The 24,563-nt window shown below is 35.3% G+C and overlaps 1 pseudogene; it reads left to right on the top strand.

Annotated features, from left to right (window-relative positions):
• The first annotated feature begins 4,466 nt into the window (after nt 1-4,466).
• Nucleotides 4,467-4,769, top strand: LOC141517034 (large ribosomal subunit protein eL42-like; annotated as a pseudogene).
• The last annotated feature ends 19,794 nt before the right edge of the window (nt 4,770-24,563 follow it).

Below are 24,563 nucleotides of genomic sequence, written 5' to 3'. Positions count from 1 at the left end.
TGAATGTAGATTGTTCATTAGTGTTGTATCCCTCATTAGAATGTTTCCTTTTCTGTTTTAAGTATTTTCAGTGGAAGAAATAAATAGCTGTCCTATACCAGATTTATACTTTAAATGAGAATTTTTCTGGTATATTTCTGATTCCCTTTGGTAAATATCAGGTATTACCCATTCCTAAGCTAAATGTATTTTTTTCTGGAGTTTCAAGATGTGGGTATAAAAAGTCAGACCAAAAACCCCACCAAAAACAAAATAAAACTTGGCCTTTTTCATCTTCTCACCAGTTAGGCACTTCCAGGACTGAACTTGATTTGCTGAAGAGTAGGATTAGAGCTCCTTAGTGGGAGACAGTGTCTTTATCCCATTGAGCCAAGTAAGGCCTTTTTTAAAATTGTGGTATTCAGGCTTTAAATTTTATGCTCCTTAAATTATTGATGTGTATCTTGTCTTCAAGGTCACTTGCTTTGACTTTTATAGAAATCATGTGTTCTTTCAAAGTTGTCTCCTCTATTGCCAAATTTTGTTCCACTGCTTTCTTTTCTGAGGTCCAAATCTAACAATCTCTTCTTTTCACTACTTTGAAGTGGGTTTTCACCATATGTCCTAATTGTTTGCTTTGTTTATGCTTTGAGATCTTTAATTTACAACCTGATTTCCACTCTATTAATTTCTATTAGAAAGTTTTATTTTTTCCTTTGAAATATTCTGGAATTCTTTGCTATTTTCCCATGATATCTCCAGAATCTGTAGAGTTGTCTTTTTTAACTTTGGTTCATTTATTTTCAAAGTTTTTTTGTGTATTCAGTGTATTATAAGTTTCTAATTCTTAAAATTGTTGGGTTATCTATTTGAGAACTAAATTTATGCCTAGTTTTCTTCTCTTGGATATTTGTCATTCAGTTTTTTTTATTGTACATATTCTCTGTAGTTTCTCTCTGGCTTACATCTTCACCATTTGAAACAATGACATCTTCCCACTGCCAATTTTGAGGCAGTTGTATATGTCTTAGTGAATTGATTTCTTGAGTCAACACAACCTGTGTTTGAACCTGCCCCAACATTTCCTAGCTGAATGATTCTGAGCAAGTCAGCTAACTTCTCTTTGTTCTCAAATATAAATTAAGGAGTTAAATTTGATGTGGACTGGATTTCCTTGAAACTCTTAAGTCTAAGATCCTATGATCTTGTGGGAATCTTCAACTTCCTTTAGGTGGCAGTGAGGTGTTCTTTACCAGGTGACTGCCAGGGAAAACACCACAGGGAGCAGATTGACTGTAGTTATATTTAGTCTTCATTTCTTATGTCAGCAAAATTTCCTTCCATCTAGTAGGCTCTTCACCCTGCTTCTCTACTCCTCCCCCACACACAGATGTATTCCCTTGCCATTGAATAACTGGGCAGAATAAAAATTTTCTTATCTTGTGGGGTGGTGGGGTAAGACTCAGATTGGATAATTGTTTTGAGTAGACTTGGGAGGAGTCAGGAGGACCTAAGTTCAAATCCAGCCTCAGACACTTAATAATTGCCTAGCTGTGTACCTTGTGCAAGTCAAACTCCATTGCCTTAAATAAATAGATTTTTAAAAAAAAATAATATATTTTAAAAATGGATGTTAGGGTTATCTAGCTGCGACATCTGTCACCCCATTGATCACCAGGGTTGATTCAACTGATCTGGCTGACTAGGTGGGTGTCCCCTTGCTGCCTCACTGCTCCAGGTGCATCCCTCTTGAAGCTTTGCACTTGGTCAAAGAGGACAACCTTCCTGAATAGATAGATAGCTGCACTCCCCTGCTAGAACAAGCTCCCAAGGTCCATAATTATCATTATCCTCAGCCACCATTTCATAATTGTTTAATAAATATTAGGCTCAGTTCCTAAGTTAAATATGAGGGACACAGAAAACAGCAAAAATATGCTTCCAGACTGTACGAAGTTTACATTCTAATGATATATATGAAGACGATGTGCAGAAAACAATGTGCATACAAAATGTATATAGTGTAAAGTCAAAGTAAGTTTAGAAAGAAGGCAGTATGTGTGCGCGCACGTGTGCATACCTGCCCTGTGCACTGGGAATTAAGTACTTACCAGGAAAGACCTGCAGAAGATGACTACAGTTTAGTCTTAAAGAAAGTTTGGAAAGCTCCAATGCTAGATGAAGGAAAAGAGTCTTCTAGTAAGAGGGCACAACCAGTAAAGAGTCAGTAGCTGGTATCTTGTGAGGAATAGTAAGAGGGCTAGTGTCACTGGATTGCACAGTCTATGGAGAGAAATAAAAGTGTAAGAAAATTAGAAAGCTACAAGTGTGTGTGTGTGTGTGTGTAACAAATTATTAATCGTTTTTATATTTAATCCTCTAGATAATAGGGAGTCACTGATACTTATTGTGTAATGAAGTAGCATAATTAGAATGGCACACATGCACCCACACACTTATAGTGCTTTCCTTATGAAATTATTTACCATTTACTTTATGGATACCTTGATTGAATTTTTATATGGATGTGTATTTATATATATATATATATATACATACATACATGTATACACACTTCGTATAGTATACACTATATATGTACATATATCATATATATATACATATATATATACATATGACTTCATTGTACATAGTTGTCTGCATGTCTTCTTTCTTATTAGGAAGATCACATTGGCAACTAACTGGAGAATAGACTAGAAAAAGGAGATGAAACAGAGTTATTGACCAGCAGGAAGTAGGAGGTGATGAAAGCCTGCATCATGGTGGCAGCTGAGTTAGTAGGGAAAAGGGGGACACATAGAAGAGATATTGTCAAGATAAAAATGACAAAATTTGGTGACAGATTGGCTATGTGGGCTGAGAGCAAAGGAAGAGTAAGGGTGACATATGAGCCTGGGTGAATGGGAGGAAGTTGTTACTCTCAATGGTAATAAGGAAATTGGGAAGAGAGAAGTGTTTGTAGTGAGTAGAAGGTTTAAGTTTTTCATCTTTCCTCATATCATTCTCAAAGACTTTTGCTTTTTTGTCATGTTTTTTTCTCTCATTGATTTAGCTTTGTTTGTTATAGATTTAGTGCCTGTTTAATTCTTTTGAGATTTTTAGGTTGAAGACAGTGAAAGCAACTACTCCGTCATCTTGCCAATCATGTGTCCTCTTCATCATTACCCTGTTCCTTCAAAAACCTCTCGCTTTATTCTGCCATACCATAAGATGTGGTCTTACATCTCTTTCTCTCTTCACAGACAAACATCTGGGAAAAAGTGACCTAGACTTATATCCTCTCCTATAGTTTTGGCTTTGGACAAAACCATTTAACTTAACTTCCTCTTTCCAAGATTAGTAGTCATCTCTTAACTGCTAAATCCAATCCCTTTTTTTTCCCAGTCTTCATTCTATTTGACTTTTCTGTAATTTTGACTCTTATAACCATGATTTCTGTGACTATACACTTTCAGTGATTTTATTAGCTTCCATGGATTTCATTATTATTTCCATGTGGATGACCTCCAAATCTCTTGATCTAACCCCCCCCTCTCAATATTGTCCCAAATCCCCAAAATCAGTTGGCTACTACAGCTCTTTACATGTCCATCTATAAGCATTGCCATCCCACTAAGCCACTAAGGCCCCATTATCTTCCTTGCAAAATCTACTTGCCTGTCCTCCAAATTTTCCTCTCTGTTTTGAAGGAACAAAAATCTAGTCATCCAGTCACTGAGATTGACAATCTTGGAGTCCCCTTCCCTTCCCTTCCCTTCCCTTCCCTTCCCTTCCCTTCCCTTCCCTTCCCTTCCCTTCCCTTCCCTTCCCTTCCCTTCCCTTCCCTTCCCTTCCCTTCCCTTCCCTTCCCTTCCCTTCCCTTCCCTTCCCTTCCCTTCCCTTCCCTTCCCTGTGTCTAAGCAATCTCCACAATCTCTAATATATATATTTCATGTATTAAGTATAGTATTGTACATTATAATATATATCTGTGTGTGTGTGTGTGTGTGTGTGTGTGTGTGTGTGTGTGTGTGTGTTCCCTTCTGTCCCTTTACAAGCTACTATTTTCATTTAGGATCATCTCACTCCCCAATAAATGATCATTGCCTCCTGATTTTCTTTAGAATAAAACATAAACTCCCCATTTTGGCATTGACATTTCTCATTTAAAGCCTGCTACAGCATATGCCCCATTTACCTTTTAAAACATCTCACATGGTTCCTTCTTATATGTTTCATATTCTGGTCAAGCTGATGACAGCCATTTATTGAGTTCGGAGATTGTCCTCATTTTTTTAGTAGGGTTACTGTCTAATACAAAAACTGTGCAATTCCTTCCCGCGAGCCTCGTGGCGGCGCGCGCTGAGCTCCGCTGGGCTCCGGCCCCTTCTCCCCTCAGAACTCGCCTGCGCCTTCCCGGTCTCCCCCGAGTCTTTCGTGGCCCCGAAGAGCGTGAGGCCCCCCGCGCCCCTGGTGCCGCCGCCGCCATGGTGAACGTGGCCAACACCCGGCGCACCTACTGCAAGAAGTGCGGGAAGCACCAAACCGCACAAGGTGACGCAGTGCAAGAAGGGCAAGGACTCGCTGTAAACGACCGCAAGCAGAGCGGCTACGGCGCCCAGACCGAGCCCATCTTCCCCAAGAAGGCCAAGACCACGAAGAAGATCGTGCTGCGGCTCGAGTGCGTGGAGCCCAACGGCCGGTCCAAGAGGATGCTGGCCATCAAGCGCTGCGAGCACTTCGAGCTGAGGGGAGACAAGAAGAGGAAGGGCCGGGTGATCCAGTTCTGACAGATGATTAAAGTCTGCAAGTTCCAGCAAAACAAACAAACAAACAAACTAACAAACAAACAAATAAAATAACTGTCCTATTGTAGATATTTTATAAATATTTGTGGAGTGAATGCATAAATGAATAGATTTTTTTCCCCTCCAAGTTGTCTTTTTTTTGCTAAGAGAATAGTGCAATTAATGACAGTATACTATACAAATTTTATTCAGTTTAGTTTTTCACATTTGAATGTTTCAGGAAAATTTTCTCACGTAATGAAACTCAGTCAATTCAAAGATTAAATGAACAAACTCCTGAATTATTTAATGGTAAAACCTGCCATTTTCAGAGAAAATGGCAATCCGTAAAAATTTTCCACTGGCATAGTTAATCACTTAATGAAATTTGGCAAATGAATGGAATTCAGAACAACATTTTACAAGCTACTTTATAAGAACATTAGTGTTCAACTTATTGAGAATAGAAGTTCTTCAAGTCACGTATATCTTCTCATCTTGAGATCATGTGCTCTGACAAATTCTTCAAATCAGTCCCACTCAATGGGCTAGATGTTTCTGCCTAGATTACCTATTTATTTATTAATTTTTAACATTCTCTTCTTAAATTTTGAGTTTCTTTTTTTGAGTTTTTTTTTGCAAGGCAAATGGGGTTAAATGGCTTGCTCAAGGCTACACAGCTAGGCAATTATTAAGTGTCTGAAGCCAGATTTGAACTCAGGTACTCCTGACTCCAGGGCCAGTGTTCTATCCACTGAGCTACCTAGCCACCCCAAATTTTGAGTTTCTAAATTTATCTTCCTTCCTCCCTTTGTATTGATTGATTGATTGGCTCATTGTAATTTTCATGGAATCAGTCACTTGGGCAAAATTTTGCATTCTCTTTGCTAAGCTGTTAATACTCTTTCCAATCTCTTCTTCCTAACTCCTTTCTTTTCTTAATGTTTCCTTTATTACTTTCATTTAATTTATTACATAATTTTATCTCACTTTAAAAACTCTGACATATTTTCTTCTAAGAATTTTCAATGAGACTGTGCATGCAGGTGTTTTTGAGTTATTCTCTTCCTTTGGGTTTGTGTGCTACACATCCCAAGGTTCATAATAGCTCCTCCCTCCCTCCCTGGTATCAGCAGCTGACAAATGGGACATAGACTCAAGGCTTTACAAAGAGGCCATAAGAAAATTTTCATCATGCTTAATGGCAATGTCAAACATTCCACAAGGACATCCAGAAGTCATGTTACCCCTTTGCTTCATGTGATCTTTGGGCTTAAGCCCCCTATCCCTCAGACTCTCTATATACAAGTAAGAGAGAATTTCTGAGTCTTTGGGAGGAATATTTTCTACCATATAGTTTTACATACTACTTCAGCCAATACTTTTTTCTTAAAGTTAAGTCTGGCTTTAAGTTTAAAGCTGTCAGACACACTATAAATAATCAACTGATAATTATTGGGACTTCTGAGCTACAGCATTAGAAAGAAAATCCCAGTCTCTCAAGGATACCCTTAGAACCCTGATAAGATAAGCAGTATCCTTATTCTGGGGATCCAGAAACTCTCTAGGAGCTTCAGAGCACGTGGCATACTAATTTAGTTTCTTTCTAGTTATGGCTTATTCTTCATAATCCCATTTGGGATTTTTTTTTTTGGGGGGGGAAAGATATTGGACTGGTCTGCCCTTTCCTTCTCCAGTTCATTTTACTGATGAGGAAATTTAAATTTAAATGAGTTGTCCAGGGTCACATAGCTAGTAAATGACTGATGTCTGATATTAACTGAGGCCTTTCTGTCTTCATGCCAACACTCTTTCTACTTTGCAACCTACATGCCCTGGTAAACTAATAAGAAAGAAGAAAAGTTAAGAAAAGTTCATTAAAACTAACCAACGTATCAACCATCTAATATTATTTACAGTGTTCCAAATCCATAGGTCATAAATACCTTAGCAAATAAGGAAGAACAAAGAATTTTTATATCTCTTTTTTGGAACCAGGTTTGATCATTATAATTTTACAAATTTGAATTTTGATTATTTTGTTGTTTTTCCTTTTATTTATATTTTTATTATTCTGTACATTGTTTTCCTGGTTTTTCTTCCTTCACTTTTCATTAGTTCATATGTCTTCCCTTACTTCATTGTACTTATCTTCTTCATTTTTAACAACTCTGTAATATTATAATGATGTTCTTTGTTTTCTAAGAAGACCATGAAATCCAGGAGGAACCATGGAAAGTAAATGAATTAGATTTAAGTGAAATGCTGTGCTAAGTCACCAGTTTCAATTTTTCTTCAAGAGTCATCTGAGTACAATGGCTAGATATGAATTAGTTTTTGTTTGTTTGTGTTTTTTTTAGGATTTTTGCAAGGCAAATGGGGTTAAGTGGCTTGCCCAAGGCCGCACAGCTAGGTAATTATTAAGTGTCTGAGGCTGGATTTGAACTCAGGTACTCCTGACTCTAGGGCCAGTGCTCTATCGACTGCGCCACCTAGCTGCCCATAGATATGAATTAGAATGACTGGAGATGGTCCTGGATGTGAAGCAATTAAGGTTAAATCACATTTGAACTCAGATCCTCCTGACTCCAGCATCCTCCACTTATATTAGCTGCCCTAATATATTACATTCATGTATGCCAATTTGTTTTACCATTAGGAATCTACTTTCTTTATAGTTTTTTCTATCACAAGACTGCTAGCTTTATTATTCACCTCTATGAAGTCTAAGATCTTGCAAGTAGATATTGTTTCATTCTTTGTATTTATGTCCCTAGGAATTATCAAGGTAGGTCCTTAAATACTTGTTGACAAGTTGATTGATAAAATTAAGTGCAGAATTATTGGGTTAAAATTATAGACAATTTAATAATTTTCTTTGAATAATGTCAAATTGTTTTTCAGAATTACTGAACCTATTCAAACTCACCAATAGTATATTAGCAAAGTCAAGTCCATAAGAATTTTTGAAGAGCAAGTTATAAGCTTAGGAGCTAAGTGTTGGGGGGATACAACAAAAGGCAAAATAAAAAAAAATCCTGCTTTTAAGGAACTCACAGTCTAGGATGTTCATTTTTCTACAACCCCTTTAATATTGGCCATTCTTATCATTCATCACATTTGCTATTTTTTTCTAGTGGTGAACTGAAATCTCAGAGATATTTAGATGTGCATTTCTCTTATTATTAGTGATTTAGAACAATAATTCATTAGGTTACTAATAGTTTTTAATCCTTTTAAGAATAGTTTGCTCCAATATTTTAATCACTTTTCTACCTGAGAATAGATTAGGCTTTACATATCCCTTTTAGTTCTCTCATCAAAAATATTTGATGTAAAACTTTTTCTTCTCCAAACAACTCCTCTTCATATCTTATTTGCATTAATTTTGTTAGTAAACATGTTTTTCTTTTTTTTATTATTTAACTTATTTTTTTTTTATCTTTTGTGCTTTCCTTTATCACTTGCATGGTAAAGAATTCTCCCCTAGTCATGTCTATTAAATCAGCACTTTGTCTGATTACAACTTCTCCTCTTCCTTCTTCCTCCAACCCCTCTTCCTCCTCCTCTTCCTCCTCCTCCTCTGTTTCTCTTTTCTATCCTTCTTATTCTTTCCATAATATTCAGGGTTTATATCCATGTTGATTTTATTGTATCAAAATTAGGATATATTTCAAGTCATTCTCTCCTTAAAATTACATTGCACTGATTTAGTTATTCTTTATATCTGTTTATCTATGTATGTGTCATATTCCCTACTTATCCATGACAAAATAAGCTTCTTGAGGACAGACATTCTTTTGTTTTTGTCTTAACAACAGCATGGTACCTGTCATGTAGTAGATGTTTGAATAGTTTATTTTTAAAATTGAATTTATTTGAATTGTAGAGATTAGTTACTCTGAGGCTTTTTCTTCTGTGTATTTATTCTAAAAATAGATAACTAAAGTAAAGGGGGCTGGAGGAAAAGGTATTGTGTTTCCATGTCAGTTTCTAACTGTGGACTGATATTGGAATTTTTATAACTACTTAAAATATTATAAATTTTTCAAGTCATATATTTTACAAATAATATTGATAAGAATATCCTATGTAGATACTGGAAAAATCAATTGGTGTCCTTTGATACTTTATCAGGACAATAAGTCACAGGCACAGAGTGAGAAACTGTTCTGTTAAACTCATTACATCAAGGAGTTCCATCTTAGATTCTATTTCAAATTTTTAAAAATTATATATTCAATCAATATCATAATAAAAATAAATTATCTGTACAAACATCAATGGCAATTCCTTTGATGCAACAATGTCTTGTGATGAAACAACTGTATTTATTTTTGCATTGTAAAAATCATTTATATATACAAAGTATAGATATAATTTTCTCTTTGTACCATTTTCTATAGACAGCCTCATATTTATGGTCTGCGTTCTCATCTTGTTTACTGTGTATTGATTTGCAGCATCATGGCCAACATTGAAGGTGGGGCTGAGTAGTAATGTCTTCACAGCAATGGAGAGCAAAGGGAACTAGCCTTAGAGTCAGAAAAATCTGGATCCAAATCTCAACTGTAATACATGCTATATGGAAGAACACTAAATCTAATTTCAGAGGACTTCAGTTCCAATTCCATCTTTGATGCTTAGTGTCTGTTAAACTTTGAGCAAGTTATTTAGCCTCCTTATATATCATTTACTTCATCTGTAATATTAAGTGAATGGAACAGAAGGCCTCTGGGGTCTCTTTCTACTCCTGATCTATGATCCTACAATTTGCATGACTTAGAAGCTGTGTGAACTAAGAAAACCACATAACTTCTGTATATCCCTAATATCTTCCTAGGACTTAACTGTCTGACTCCATTATTGGATCCTTCTCCAGACCACCCACTGTATTTGCAATTATTCCCATGTTCTCTTCCCCCTCCTATATATACATTTTCCTTGGTGATTTCATCAGCTCTGATGGATTTAATTACTATTTTTTATATTGACTATTCTCAAACTTACTGTTCCTTCTCCAACCTCCTTGCTGATCTCCTACCTCAAATCTACAAATACCTTTCAGAAGCTCAAACTGGACATCTAGTAGATATCATAAAATATTTCTCTCTCTCTCTCTCTCTCTCTCTCTCTCTCTCTCTCTCTCTCTCTCTTTCCTTCTCTCTCTCTCCTTCTTTTTTCATTTCTTTCTTTCTTTCTGTTTTTGCATTGTGAAAATCATTTATACATACAAAGTGGAGATATAATATTCTCTTAGTGCCATTTTGTATAAACAGGCTTATATTTATGTCTGTGTTTAAAATTATAAATAACAACCATCCCCCCCAATGATTATTGAGGATTCCAAATAGCTTTTGTTCATTTGTATTTTTTAAATTGGTATTTGTTTAGTTTTTGTCATTTTAATATGACCTTAATAAGACTATTACATTTTAATAAATAAAATTTTAATGAAAATGATTTTTTAAAATAGAGACAAGAATGGCATTGTTTTTGCATATTTTTGAAAATCTAGTCAGAATTACAGACTGGACTATTCAGGGAAGACTAGCACCTCTGATATGAGGGTTTCTGAGCCCTTTTCAAAGTTACTCATCCATCTTTTGTGTCTATCTTCACTCAACTCTCAACAAAATTCCACCTATGGTATTCATAGTGACCATATCTCAATATAACCATTTTGACAGATGGCCTAAACCAGGCTGAAGGTAACCAACAGTTTACCCTTAGTGAGTTAGGGGTGAGCATGAAAAGACGTCCTCTGGTGGAATTGAAGGATGAGAAAATTTGTTCCTATGGCCATGGAGATAGCTGAAGCAGGTGCTGTGAAGTACTTAGAGCTTGGTCAAACAATTGAAGATGCCAAGATTATCCACCAGGGCATCTCCAGTCATCTTGACTTTTATACACTAGACTCTGATGATTCTGAAAGAGACAGTCAGATTGATGACTTTGTGTAAATCTTCCTCATTTAAATCCAAATAATTAATGAATCAAGACATCACTCCATTATGTCATGGATCCTCTTTGAAACAGGACAAACAACAAGGAAAGACAGTGCGATTCTCTTATCTGCATCTGCATTTGATCTGTTCCTATATATTGTTTTATATGAGGTTAATTAAAAATAATAATCTGGCCTCACACAGAAATGTAGATAGAAAAGGAAGAATGATTTTCCTGTTATTAACATTTAGTATTATTAGGAAAAATAGTTTTGCTCTCCTGGACTCCCTATGATACAGATCATACTTAGAGATTCTCTGTGTGAGAGAGATTACGATGAACCTATAAAGAGGGAGTTCCTTACCAGGCTATAATTGTAAGCCATTTTCATTTTCAAATGGATAAAGGAAACTAAATTATAAGCAAGTTAGCTTTCTTGAGCACACACTGCAGAAAACCTTGGATGAACTTATCATGTAGTCAATGAGATAAGAAGTATACAATTAGAAGACTTGTGAAACAATAAAATATGTGCCCAAGTCTGAATGAACAAATTGAAACTATAATGAGATAACAAACAAACTGAGAATGTAAATCCAGAGAGGAGACAGAGCAAAGGAATCATTCAAATGGCATAGCTTTAAAAGAAAAGACTTTAGAAAATTTTACATGAACTGATGCTGAGAGAAGTGAGCAGAACCAGGAGAACATTGTACAAAGCAATGTTGTGTTGTGTAGAGATCAACCATGATAGACTTCTCTTCTCAACAGTACATTCTAAAAGACTGATGATGGAAAATGTCATCCACAGCTATAGAAAGAACTATGGAATCTAAATGCAGGCCAAAGTATACTATTTTCACTTTTTAAAATTTGTTTTTTTTTCCCTTCCTCCTGGTGTTTCCCTTTTGTTCTGATTTTTCTTTACAATATGAATGATATGGAGATGTGTTTAATATGACTGTCCATGTATAACCTATATAAGAATGCTTGAGGTCTTGTGGAGGTGGGAGGGAAGGGAAGGAAGAAGAAAAATTTGGAACTCAAAATTTTGCTGTATTGAATGTTGAAAGCTATGCTTACTTGTATTGGGAAAAAATTAATATTTAATTAAGATCTAAAAAGGAAAAGACTTTTTGTTCTTTGGATGGGTTTACATCCAGTTGGTAACCTGTAAATATTTGCTGAATTGACTTGAGTGAAGTTTCTGCTATAAATGATCTGTCTATCCTTGGGTAAATCATTTCCCCTCTCTGGGCTCTTAGTTTGCTATTTGTGAAATAAGGGAGTTGGACTAGATGTCTCTGAAGTCACTTTTAGCTGACGTTCAGTGGTTTTATCATAGTAAGCTTTGGACATAATTTGAAAGAGAGACAGGGAATCAAGTAGAGAATAGCTAAATAGAGGGTGGGACATGAATGTATCATCATTTTTCTGTACAATAAAAAGTGATGAATATGATACTCACAGAATCATGTCATGTAAGAGTTGGAAGGGACCTCAACAACCATTTAATTCAACATACACACACAAACACACACATCTACACTATATTTCTCAAGTTGTCATCCAGAGCAACATGGAAAAACTATGAATAGTAAGAAGCATGGGAGACTTGTAAACTGATGCAAAGTGAAGAAAACAAAATAAGATGATGACTGCAATATAAATGGAACACCAATAAAGCAAACAAAATTGAATACTGTAGAATTATAACTAGCCAAGATCTTGAAGAATAAATATGAGAAAATACCTCTCCCACTTTCATAAATATTTTTTTTCAGAAACAGGAAACCTAAAGTGTGGGACACTGACAAGAATATCAGACTTTTTTGGTTAATTGATTAGTTTTGCTGAACTACTTACTTTCTTGTTGTTCTATGTTATTAGGCATAGCCTTCTGGGATTTAGGAAGGGATACATTGTAGGTTATATTAAAACAAAAGGCACAGATAAAACTGTCTTTAAAAATAAAAGGTTTCAGGAAATAAATGGGATAGGGTACATTAATCAGTTTATCTTTTAAATCCCCAGACCTTGACTAATATCTTGCTTAACCCCAAATATGTGTCTTCCTACTTTAAATTACTATGGTATTGGTTGTCTTTTGCCACCATTCTGGTAATTAACATTGACCAATGGACTTTGTCTTAATTATGTTTTCATATTTGATTGAAGGACAAAATGTGTTGATGAGGAATAATATACATATACATATATATATATATATATATAATTGTATATTATATAACACACAGGTAGATTTTGTTAGCTAGAGAACAATAGTAAATTGGGCAGAAAACATGAGCATAGTCTATTTGGCAGAGATCATATAACAATCCAAAAGATAGGTGCCATTATTATCCTCCTTTTACTACTAAGTAAATGAAAGCAAACAGAAGTTAAGTGACTTATTCAGTCATGCAATTAGTAAATATATGAGCTCAATTTAAAGTCAGATTTTCCTAACTCCACTCTACTACTCTGTCTATTGCAAGACCTAGAAATCAATCATATGCCTTTTTTATTCATATGGAAGGCAATTTGGTCAAGGTGTTACAGCTAATAAATCATTTAGTTTAGATTCAAATCCAGGTCTTCTGGATCCCAGTCCAGAGTTCTTTTACTACTCTATGATGCTCTCAAAGATCAGTGAAGGTTTCTTGTAGATCTATCTTCACTAAAGAGTCACATATTATGGTTAGAATAAAATGAACTCAAGAAAGATGAGTCCTTGAGTGAGGATGGTGGTCATGTGAGTGGAGATAAGTGTGCTAGAAATATTGAGAAAGCAAATCAATAAGAAATTTCAACTTATTGGATATAGAGACTGAAGGAGGGGTAGAAATAAAAGAAATCTTCAATATTTCAAAGGAAGGATGGTGGTAGTCATAACAGAAATGTAAAAAATGGAGAGAAAAAAGGGAGTATGGCCCCTTTCTTCAGGGATTTTGCCATTTAGCTAAGGCTAAATGACATATACACATATAGACATAAGGCTCTTTGGAAAACTATAAATGGATTAGATGTATTGGTGTTACTCAGTTATTATACTTTAGCAAATCTATACTTTCTTTTTTCCCCAATTGATATTTTATTTTATTTTTCCAATTCATGTAATGAAAGTTTTCTTTAACATTCATCTGCATGCATATGCATATTTATAAGTTACACAATTTCCTTCCACCCTCCCCATCCCCTCCCCTCAACGATGAACAGTCTGGTGAAAATTGTATGTATACATTTGTGCTTAGCATGTTTACATATTAGTCATTTTCTGTATGAGGTATTAGGACAAAGGGAAAAGAAAGAAAACATAGGAGAAATTTTAAAAAGTGAACAAAGTGCTCATTTAGATTCTGTTGGTTTATTCATTATTTGGTTTTGTTTTTCTTCTTCTGAATATGGATAGCATTATCCATAATATATCTCCTGGGGCTGTCTAATTTTCTGAACTGTTGAGAGGAGCTGCATCCATCAAGGCTGAGCAACTCACAGTGTTCTCTGGGCTCTGCTTCCTTCACTCAGCATTAGTTCTTGTAATTCATTCCATGCTTCTTTAGAGTCCAACCATTCATGATTTCTTATAGAACAAAGTACTCCATAACATTCTTATACCATAACTTGTTCAGTCATTCCCCAACGGATGAGCATTCCCTCAATTTCCAATTCTTTGCCACCACAAAAAAAGAGCTGCTATGAAAATTTTAGAACATGCAAATTTTTTCCTATTTTTTTATGATTTCTTCTAGATATAGTCCTAGTTTTGGTATTGCTGGCCAAAGGGTATGATCAGTTTTATTGTACTATGGGCATAGTTCCATTTTGCTCTCCAGAATGGTTGGATGAGTTCACAACTCTACCAACAGTACATTAATGTTCCTATCCTCCCACAATCTCTCCAACATTGATTGTTTTCCCTTTTTGTCATCTTGGCCAATATGCTAGATGTGAGGTAGTCTCTCATAGTTTTAATTTGCATTTCTCTAATCAATAATGGAAAATCTTAACTTTCAGTGATGTGTAAACTCTTCCCAATGGAGCCTGAGAACTACATTGTTTTTAATGGCTTCTTATCCTGTGTTATTCTTTCTATCACTGCTGAAATAATATTGACTATCTTTTATATTTGTATGACATAATGTTTTTGATCACTTACATCTTTATTATCTCATTTAATCCCAAAACAACTCTTTGAGGTTTGTTGTCTGGAGCCCCATAAGGCAAATAAAAGACACAGGGAACAAAATGGGAAGACCTGAGTTAAATTTAGCTCAGACACTGACTAGCTTTGTGATCCTGGGAAAATCACTTAACCTCTATCTGCCTGAGTTTCCTTAATGATAAAATCAAGCTAATAATAACAGCACATACTTTCTAGGATTTTTGTAAGGATCAAATGAAATAATATTTCTAAAATACTTAATGAGAAACTGAAATATAGTGGATGCTTAAGGTGTTGTCTTTACTTATTACAGATGAGGAGCCTTAAGTCTGGAGCTATTATTTTGGAGGCAGGTGTGGAGTAGTAAAAAGATTCAGAGTCAAATGATCTAGATTTATGGTTTATCATTGCAACTTAATAACTGGGTGACTTTGGATAATTCAGTTACAAAAATTTACTGAACAGATGAGATCATTAGGATCCTTAAAGAGAAAAGAAAAGCTGGATACTCCCAGGATTGAGCCTTAGGAGGTATACCCACCATTAGGGAAAAGAGAAAATGAAGGAATAGTGATGTAGGCAGGAAGAAAACTTGGGTGCTAAAGCACTAAAGAATGGGGGAGTATGTGGAAATATAATAGAGGAGGAGAAGTCAAAAGTTTTAAGAGCTCTAAAATGTGTAAGAGTTTAAGGAATAAAAAAAGGTCACAAAACTATGATTAATAACAATATAGTTAGCATTTATAAGCACTTCAAAATTTGCAAAGTACTTCCAAAGGAGCTATCTGATTTGATCATCATAATTCTGTGAGGTAGATATAAGTATATCATTCCTCTTTTACAGATGAGGAAACTGAGGCAGACTTTCCAGGGTGACAATAGCTAATAATATCTGAGGCAAAACTGAAATCTTGATCTTTGTGATTCTTGGTTCATTGATTATATCATGTTGCCTCAAGAGGTCATTGAGAACCTCAGAGAATGATTTCAGTAGAATAGTTGGGCTATAAATCAAGTGGTTGAAGAACGAGTGCTAGAATGAAGATGATTCCTTTTTGGTATGTGCATTTAAAGATTTGGAATGATTGAATCATCCCATTTTTTTAATGGATGGAGGCCTGACCTTGATTATGTTTATTGATAGAAGGAAAAACTCTAACAAAGAGGGAAATGTTGAAAATAAAACAGAGAAAAAGATACAGAGGGGCTTCTAACACTCTCAGGTGCAGCCTAAACAGATCAAGATGTAGTTTCTATCTGATTTTAAAGTATTGGTGCATCAATAAAAGTAACTATATTAATGTGTTTTTCTAAGTCAATATGCACATACAGGAATGTTTACGTATGTTTTAGTGACTCCTTTCTATCTGGGTTTGACACTACTGGTATAGATGATCTCTCAGGACCCTTTCAAGACCAAATGCAATATCTCTGTGACTTAAACAATGAGAAATGAGAAACTAGATTTTCTGACCTGTATGTTCTTTTCACTACATGCTTAACCCCTTATCTGAGAATCTGATTATTTTGAGAAATAGTTTAAAGAAGAACAAGAAGTACAAAATCATATGTTTTGAAGAGGATATTTGTCCTAACTTCAGAGCAACACAAATAGCTGCTAATATATCAGGCCAGGGGTCTGACATTTTTATTTAGGTGGTTTTATTTGTTGTCTTCTGTTTACATTTATTTATATTTTCCCAGAATCATTTTTTATGTTTTTGGTTTTAGCAGCACACCTGGATTTATTTGCTTATATTTGGATCTTTACTAAGCTTCTTTGCCCTGTGGTAGAGGAGAGCAGCAAGATTATTGTGGCTAAGAATACATTTTTAAAAAAATAAAAATTAAGGCCCAAACTACTTATTTTTTCCTGCAATAGTACTAATAAGTATTTCTTCCCAGAATTTTTTTCATAGCCTCCATTCTCACTGCCACCATCTTTATTAGGATACTATATCCAACAGCCTACTCATCTTTTTTTGAATTTCTCTTCACTCTACTTCATCCCTCATGGATGCATCTTCCTAAGACACAGTATTTCATTCATTTTCCTACAACCAAAAGCTCTAATGTGAATTTCTGTCCTAAAGATAATAAGCACCTTGAGCAAGGCAGTGATATCTTGTTATAAGTAATGTAAGTATATAAATTATAAATCTGATTATTTTGAGAAATAGTTTAAAGAAGAACTAGAAGTACAAAATTGTATATTTGGTGAAGATATTTGTCCTAACTCCAAGGCAGCTCAGAAAGCTGCTGATATCTTGTTATAAGTAGTTTTATCTTTCTTTTAGAATATCACTTTGCTGAGGTGCAGAGGATGACTTGGAGATGGGAGAGAATGAATCTAAGAAGACAAATTAGATGGTCATTTAATTAGTTTGATAGGTTAGAGCCTAGACTAGGAAGGTTGAGTAATGAGGAGAAATATGTCAGAGATATTGGGGAGATGGAATCTATATATTACAAAAATGGACTGAATATATGGAGTAAATAAGAATAAGTGTTGAGCATGACTCTTCAGGAAACCCAAATGAATGGAAGAATGGTGGTTCTCTCAAAGAATATAAAGAAGGTAGGAGGAAGGATAGGTATATATTGTCTCTATTGTTTTTATATTTGTGTGCATGTGCATATGTGTAGTATGTATATGTGTGGAGAGACTCCTGCACTAACAGAAAGAGGGGAGAATCATAGGATTCCATGATTTATAGTGAAAAAGGAAACTACAGTAGAGGCCCTCCTCAAGGTCTCTTCATCTAACTATACTTCACAAATGAGAAAACTGAAGCTCAGAGTCTAAAAGTATCTTTATCTAAGGTCACATAAGTAATAAGTAACAAAATTATGATTTGAATTTGCATCCTCTGACTCCAAATCCAGTAATCTTTCCATTATATTCCCCAGCATAGTTATACAGATTAAATTGTATTTCCATGTACTTGTACACATGTTGTTTGGTAATTTTTCTGTTTTTTTCTGCTATTCTTTGTATTTCCAAGCAGAGAATAAAGGATAGGAACCATATATTCTATTTCATTTCTATCCTCCATAGCAGAATGGAAGATTTGGACAACTTTGGGTTGTCCAAAATTGTGCTTATTAAATGAAAAAATGAATGAGATACTCTCCCTCTAATTTTTTTTTTTCTGAGAGGCATTGTGGAAATAGGTTCAGAGATCTGATCTTGGGTATATGAAGGCCTGGATTCAAATTCAGGGCCTGATATATATACTGACTATGTGTCAATTGGTCAGTTACTTAATCTCTTAGTATTCTAGATAACTAAGAATCTAAGGTACAGAGAAAATGCTTTCCTGCATTAGCAGAAGCATTTCCTTATCAGGGATTTTTTTTTTTATTCCAAAGGAGATAATGGTGCAGTCCCTATTCATTTTCTTTTCTAAATCAGATTTCTTTACTTTTTATTTTTTAGGTTTTTGCTAGGCAATGAGGCTAAGTGGCTTGCCCAAGGCCACAGAATTAGGTAATTATTAAGTGTCTGAGGCAGGATTTGAACTCAGGTACTCCTGACTCCAGGGCCAGCTCTCTATCCACTGATCCACCTAGCCGCCCCTCAGATTTCTTTATATTGACCTATTAACTAGTCTGCTTCCAGGTTGGTGGCTTAGTAGATGATAATTTATGAAAAAAATGCCAACCTTTATAGATTATATACATCTTGGCAATAATAGTACCATATGTGCTAGTACATATATGACTGACTTCTTGTAAATGCATTCCCTACTTCTCAGAAACATAATTTTATAACTTGTCAAAGACAGTTTTACCCCTTGTACTTAGGGGTGGGGGAAGTATTGACAATATTTGACAAATTATAATGACTGGACAATAGCCATCTGGTCTACTTGGGAGATGGGCTGGGAGGAGAAGCTGCTGAGGAATCTATAGGGTCTTCCAGGGAAAGAAGATGAATAGCTGAAACCCTGTGGTTCTGTGACCCTCTAAAAGAATTGTGTGATGATGCACCCTAGTTTTGCCTTATTTGAATCCCTTCGGAATTCTGATTTAGTTCTTCCAAAGCAGCTGTAGGTCTAAGGAAACATTTTGCTATCTATTGGTAAAGAGAATGAACACCCATGCATCATGGGCAAGTCGCTTCATTTCTCTGGGCTTCAGCTTCCTCACATGTAAAATAAAGGGAGGGATCAAGAAACAGGAGAACAATTTAAACTATAACTATATCATTAAGAAAAACAACCTTGAATGGAATGATTATCCATGATTCTGGATGGCTCATGTTGAAACATATTACCCACCTCCTAACCAAGAGGTGGTCTTCTTCTTTCTCTCTTTCTCTTTGTCATTGCTATTGTTGCTATTGTCCTCCTCCCCCTTCCCTTCCCTTCCCTTTCCTGCTATTCCCTTCTTTCTCATCTCTCTCTCAGTGATTTCATCATCTCCCATGGATTCATTTATCATCTGTATGCAAATGGAAGAAACTGCCCCTTTCATATGTGAACATTTTTCTTGATGAAAGAGGCAAAAAAGGGGGTTTTGCATAAAAATAATTAAATCAACTTGTGGAGGATGTAAGGTATTTCCCTTTTCATATGTAAATAGTTGGGTTGCAAAAGGGGCAGAAAAAGAACTTTGCTCATGAAACACTACTAAAATTCAAGGGAGAAGAAAAGTTCTGTTAAAATGTGACAGTCACAGAATGTGAGGTGGACCAAATACAGAAATGAGAGGAGTTCTTTGAGGAAAAAGGAATGATTACGATAGTAAATCATTCTGGTCTCTGAGATTATTTTAGATAACTATTTTTAGAGTTTTAGAGGTTAAGAGTCACAGTTTTGAGACCATAAGATAGTAAAATAAAGATCATTGATTTTATAACAAACAAAAGATATGCTTTTGTGAGTTTTATTTCAAAATATTGTCACTGAGCACCAGAAAGTTATGATTTTAAATATTAAAATTTTGAAGAACCCAAAAGATAACAAGAGATGATTGACTTAAAGGTTCTGCTATATTTGAGAGGCTACTAATTGTGAGAAAAGCATCACTTTGCAGATTACAGGAAGAAAAAAAGTTGGGAATCTTTTTATTAGAAGAGAGCTGAATCTAACTATTGCCCTTTAAAGAGACAAAAATCCTCAGACAAATTTGTTATTGTCTACTGACATCTCTGGTTTGATTAGGGAAAACAGAAGGAGAAAATAACTTTGTGAATATTTTAATAAACCTGAAACTAATTTGGAAACAGAGCATCCTTTGGGCTTGTCTGCATTTCTCAGAGAGTCATCCCAAATAGTCTTACTGTGAGCTCAGATTTGTAAAGAAAAACTTATAGTTGGCAGGGCAAGTTGGCATCTATTGAGTGAAGAGCTGACTGGACTTTTTTTTGCATTGCCCAGCTAGCCAACTTGGTAGCTTTACACTTCTCTGCCTAAAGGGAAGCACTTACTATAATAATATTATTATAATAACACAATACTTTCCCAACACCCTCTTAAAAGTGTCTGTGAATTTTCTTTTTCATTGCTTCATCATTAAAGAGTAGAAGGGGTTAGAAGAGATTCAACTTTATATAGCACAAATTGTTTCTGAAGGAATCAAGGACATTAAGACCTGAAGTCCAAAAGTGTTAGTTGCTCTGAGTATGCGCGTTATACTTATTCTTGAGTTTCCCTAAGTTTCTATAAGTATATACTTCCCATGGATGTTGTATATAATGGTAGGAAAGTAAGACCCAGGTTTGTGTGTTAACTGTGTTGTATTAGCTGCTGTTACATTGTCTTAGATTGAGTAATTGTTAATTACTAATTATTATTGTTTTTGCAGTATCATTAAGTAAATATTTCATACTTAGGAGTTAATACTACCAAAATTAAATGTAAAATGTTAAAGGACCAACTTGGCACCAGAGAAGAGATAGGAATAGTTCACCATCCATACTTTTTTGCAGAGGACAGGGTCCATGAATGTGGACCATGGAATATAAATTGAGATTTTTTCAATGTATTCATCAGTTTTTCTGATTTCTTTTTTTATTTTTATTCTCCTAACAAATTCAGTTATATGGAATGACCCTCTGAGAAGTGGTAAAGGAGGAATATATGGGGAAAGGGGAATATAAATTTAAAACTATGTCAACAAAAATCAAATTTTTAAAGTTAATGCTATCATTGTCATTAACTGATTTTATGGTGATAGTAATCATATCTCTAGGGATTCAGGAGCTAAAATTAAAGGAAAGGTAATGTATCTTCCTCCCAAAGTCTTAGGACTCTGAGAGAATTTGAGTTTTGGTCATATGATGGTGGTATTCTTCTTCCAACCTAGACTTGCCATTGTGAAGGTTGGGATGTACAAACCAGGCTAGCAAGAGAGTCGATTATCCTAGCAAGGGTAGTACTGTGGGGTCTTATGACTAGCTTACCACACAGATTCAATTTCAATTCAATTCAGTTAACAAGTGGAGGGAACACAAACAAAACTAAGAAAGCCAGGTCCTGTTCTCAAGGAGCTTATCATTTAATGGGGGGAAGAAAATTCACAAAAGTAATCAGAAAAGGGATAAAGAAAGAGAGAATATGCAATGCAGTATTGGTGTATGAGTTTCTGGGGAGACAAACCAAGCAGAAGAGCTGATGGAAAATGTAGAGTCTAGCAAAGTTCTAGTGTCTGTTCTTCATGCTCAAAGAAGATCAAGATGACCTGACAGTATTGGATCAAAGTAGTATGTTTCTGCTAATAGATCCAACCATAGGCACTCAGAAGACTCTACAATAGAATGGGCATAAATAATGCATGTGACCCTTTGGGTTGGGGGATGTCTCTAAAGTTGCTATTTTCTTGGCTTCTTTTGAGCTTCCACTATGTTGTTTTGCTCAAAGAGCATAGTGTCTTCTTTAATCTAGTCCTACCATGCTGAATGATCCTGTGCCAGTGTCTCCCCTATTTTATAAGCAACACTAAAGTCATTCAGAGAGACTGAGAATGTCCTTGTATTACTACTTCTGTAATCCTGCTTTCTATGAGTTCTCCATAATATTGTCTTTTGGACAAATGTACCTTTGGAATTTGAACAACATAGCCAATCTATTGGAGTTGTGTTCTCTGAAGCAGATTTTGAATGGATGGCAGTTCATTTTGAGAAAGGATCTCAGTGTGTAGTGTTTTATCTTCACAAGTGATCTTCAGAATCTTCCTAAGATAATTCAAATGGAAGCAGTTCATTTTTTCTGGCATGGCAGCAGTAGACTGTTCATTTTCACAGACCTACAAAAATGAAGTATATGCACAACTCTCTCAACCTTTAGATGGATACACAGTCTAATAACTCCATTATTTCTTACATTCTTTCAGGGGTTCACAAATGCTGTACTATGGTCTGGGAATAGCTGCATCTATATGCACCCATCATCTATATGCACATCTCTGGAAAGTATACAGTTAAGATAAGTGAACTTATCTACAGCATTCAAAATTTCTCCATTTTTTGTAGTAATTATTGCTTCAATGTATAAATCTTGTGGTACTGACTGGCGGAGAAACTATTTTCTTGGTGTAAAGTGTTAGGTCAAGATTAGATGAGCAAACAGTAGAAATCAATACATACTTTGTTGCATCTCAGCATCAGAGATTACACTGAGTAAACGATCATTAGAAGACAGAAAGTCACACACCAACTCCCCCCCCCCCACTTTAGCCTTGGTTTGTAGCCTCTTCAATGAACAAAATGGTAGGGATGGAGTTCTGCTTCATTTAACATAAACTAAACTATAATGTATTTGCATTGGTTTCAATGGTAATCAGTTTGCAAAATTTCATTTCATAAACAGTGTTCAAACCACTGCTGGGTGCTTTTGGAGCATGCAAAAAGGGACAATTCCTTGTCTCTTCATGAACTTTATAATTTAGTTGAGAAGATGCACAAAAAATTGAGAAGCTGTAGCTGATCAGTGTCAAATGAGTGGAACAAGTAATAAATGAGGTAGAAATTCAGAGTTGAACATCCAACCTTTCTAGACCAATTTGGAATTACACTCAAAGAGTAATAAAAATGTGCATAGCCTGTATATATATATATATATATATATATATATATATATATATATATATATATATATGTGTGTGTGTGTGTGTGTGTGTGTGTGTGTGTGTGTATGTATGTCATGAACACTATTGTTCTATTATAAACCAGTAGGGATAGGAATTCAGGGAAGCCTGGAGGGATTTGCATGAACTGATGCTGAGAGAGATGAGCAGAACCAGGAAAACACTATATACCCTAACAGCAATATGGGGGTGATGCTCAACCTCAATGGACTTGCTCATTCCATCAGTGCAACAATCAATTTTGGTGTATCTGTGGTAGAGAATACCATCTGTACCCAGAGAAAGAATTATGGAGTTTGGACAAAGACCAATGCCTATTACCTTCAATTTAGATTTTAAAAAACTGTTATTTTATTGTCTGATCTTGCTATCTCTTATACTTTATTTTTCTTCCTTAAGGATATCATTTCTCTCTCATCACATTCAACTTAGATCAGTGTATACCATGGAACCAATGTAAAGACTAGCAGACTGCCTTCTGTGGGGGTGGGGGGAGGGAAGCAAGAATGGGGGGAAACTGTAAAACTCAAAATAAAATCTTTCTTTAAAAAAAAGTTCAGAGTTGAAGAATATCTTGTTGAGTGAGGCTATCTGAAGTCAGAAATGATCTCAAAAAGGAGTGGACTTGAAGCTGGATGAACTAGGGATGTGAGGAAGGTTGTCAACTCTAGTAGGGAAGAGAATTCTGGATTTGGAGTAAAAAAATCATTCAGAGCTTGAGTTTGCTTCTTATTTTGTAAACTTTGGTAGGTTTGTTGTCCTCTGTTCTAATGGAGTTCCCCAGTCATTAAAGACTGGGAATAGATCTTTGATTTTCATAAACATTGAAACTCTCTCAAATAAGAAATTCCTATGCCAATGAGGTTGGCATTCTCTCTACATTTTATAGTTTTAGGGAGTTAGCTACAGTACCACAAGAAATAGGTCATTCAGTCAGTACATATCAAACTCAGAATTTAAACCCAGATTTCCCTGGTTCTCTATCCACTGTTTCTCATCTGTATATTGAAGACATTAAATTAGATAGCCTTGAAGGTCCCTTCTAGCACTAGATACCTTGATAAAATCAGTAAAACTAGATTTTTTTTTCAAGGTTCAGCAGAATTTGCAAGGTACAAGCTAGTTTAGGTGGTGTCAGGGGGTGAAGCGGTAGAATATTAGCTTGGAAAAATTTGGGACAGGTTGAGAAGGACTTTGTACTCCAGGATAAATCTGAAATTTATATTGTTAGCAATGTGAAGTCAACAATTCAATCTGTCAAATTGATTAGGATTCTGGAAATAATATAGTAAAATGGAAGAGATTTTTATTTCCTGGAGTTTTTCTGAGATAGTTTTGTAAATGTATAGGAAAACAAAATCATTCCTTCAAACTCCTCAAGTCTATATTTCAATATATACTTTTACTTTTTTTTGAAAAGGAGGGTTGGTGTGAAAGTGCTTTTAAGATCGTAAATTTGCCACTTGAAAGGATTATAGAGGTCATCTAGGTTTGTCCTCTTATTTTACAAGAGAGGAAACTGAGGTTCCTAATGATAATAGTCTTTGATTCCAACTTCAGCAATCCCTCATACAAAGGTGTCTTCCCTAAGT

The sequence above is a fragment of the Macrotis lagotis genome, chromosome 1, assembly GCF_037893015.1.
Source record: "Macrotis lagotis isolate mMagLag1 chromosome 1, bilby.v1.9.chrom.fasta, whole genome shotgun sequence".
In the NCBI taxonomy this organism is placed as follows: Eukaryota; Metazoa; Chordata; class Mammalia; order Peramelemorphia; family Peramelidae; genus Macrotis; species Macrotis lagotis.
Note: the sequence above shows the minus strand (reverse complement) of the source record. Positions and strands in the feature narration are given on the sequence as shown.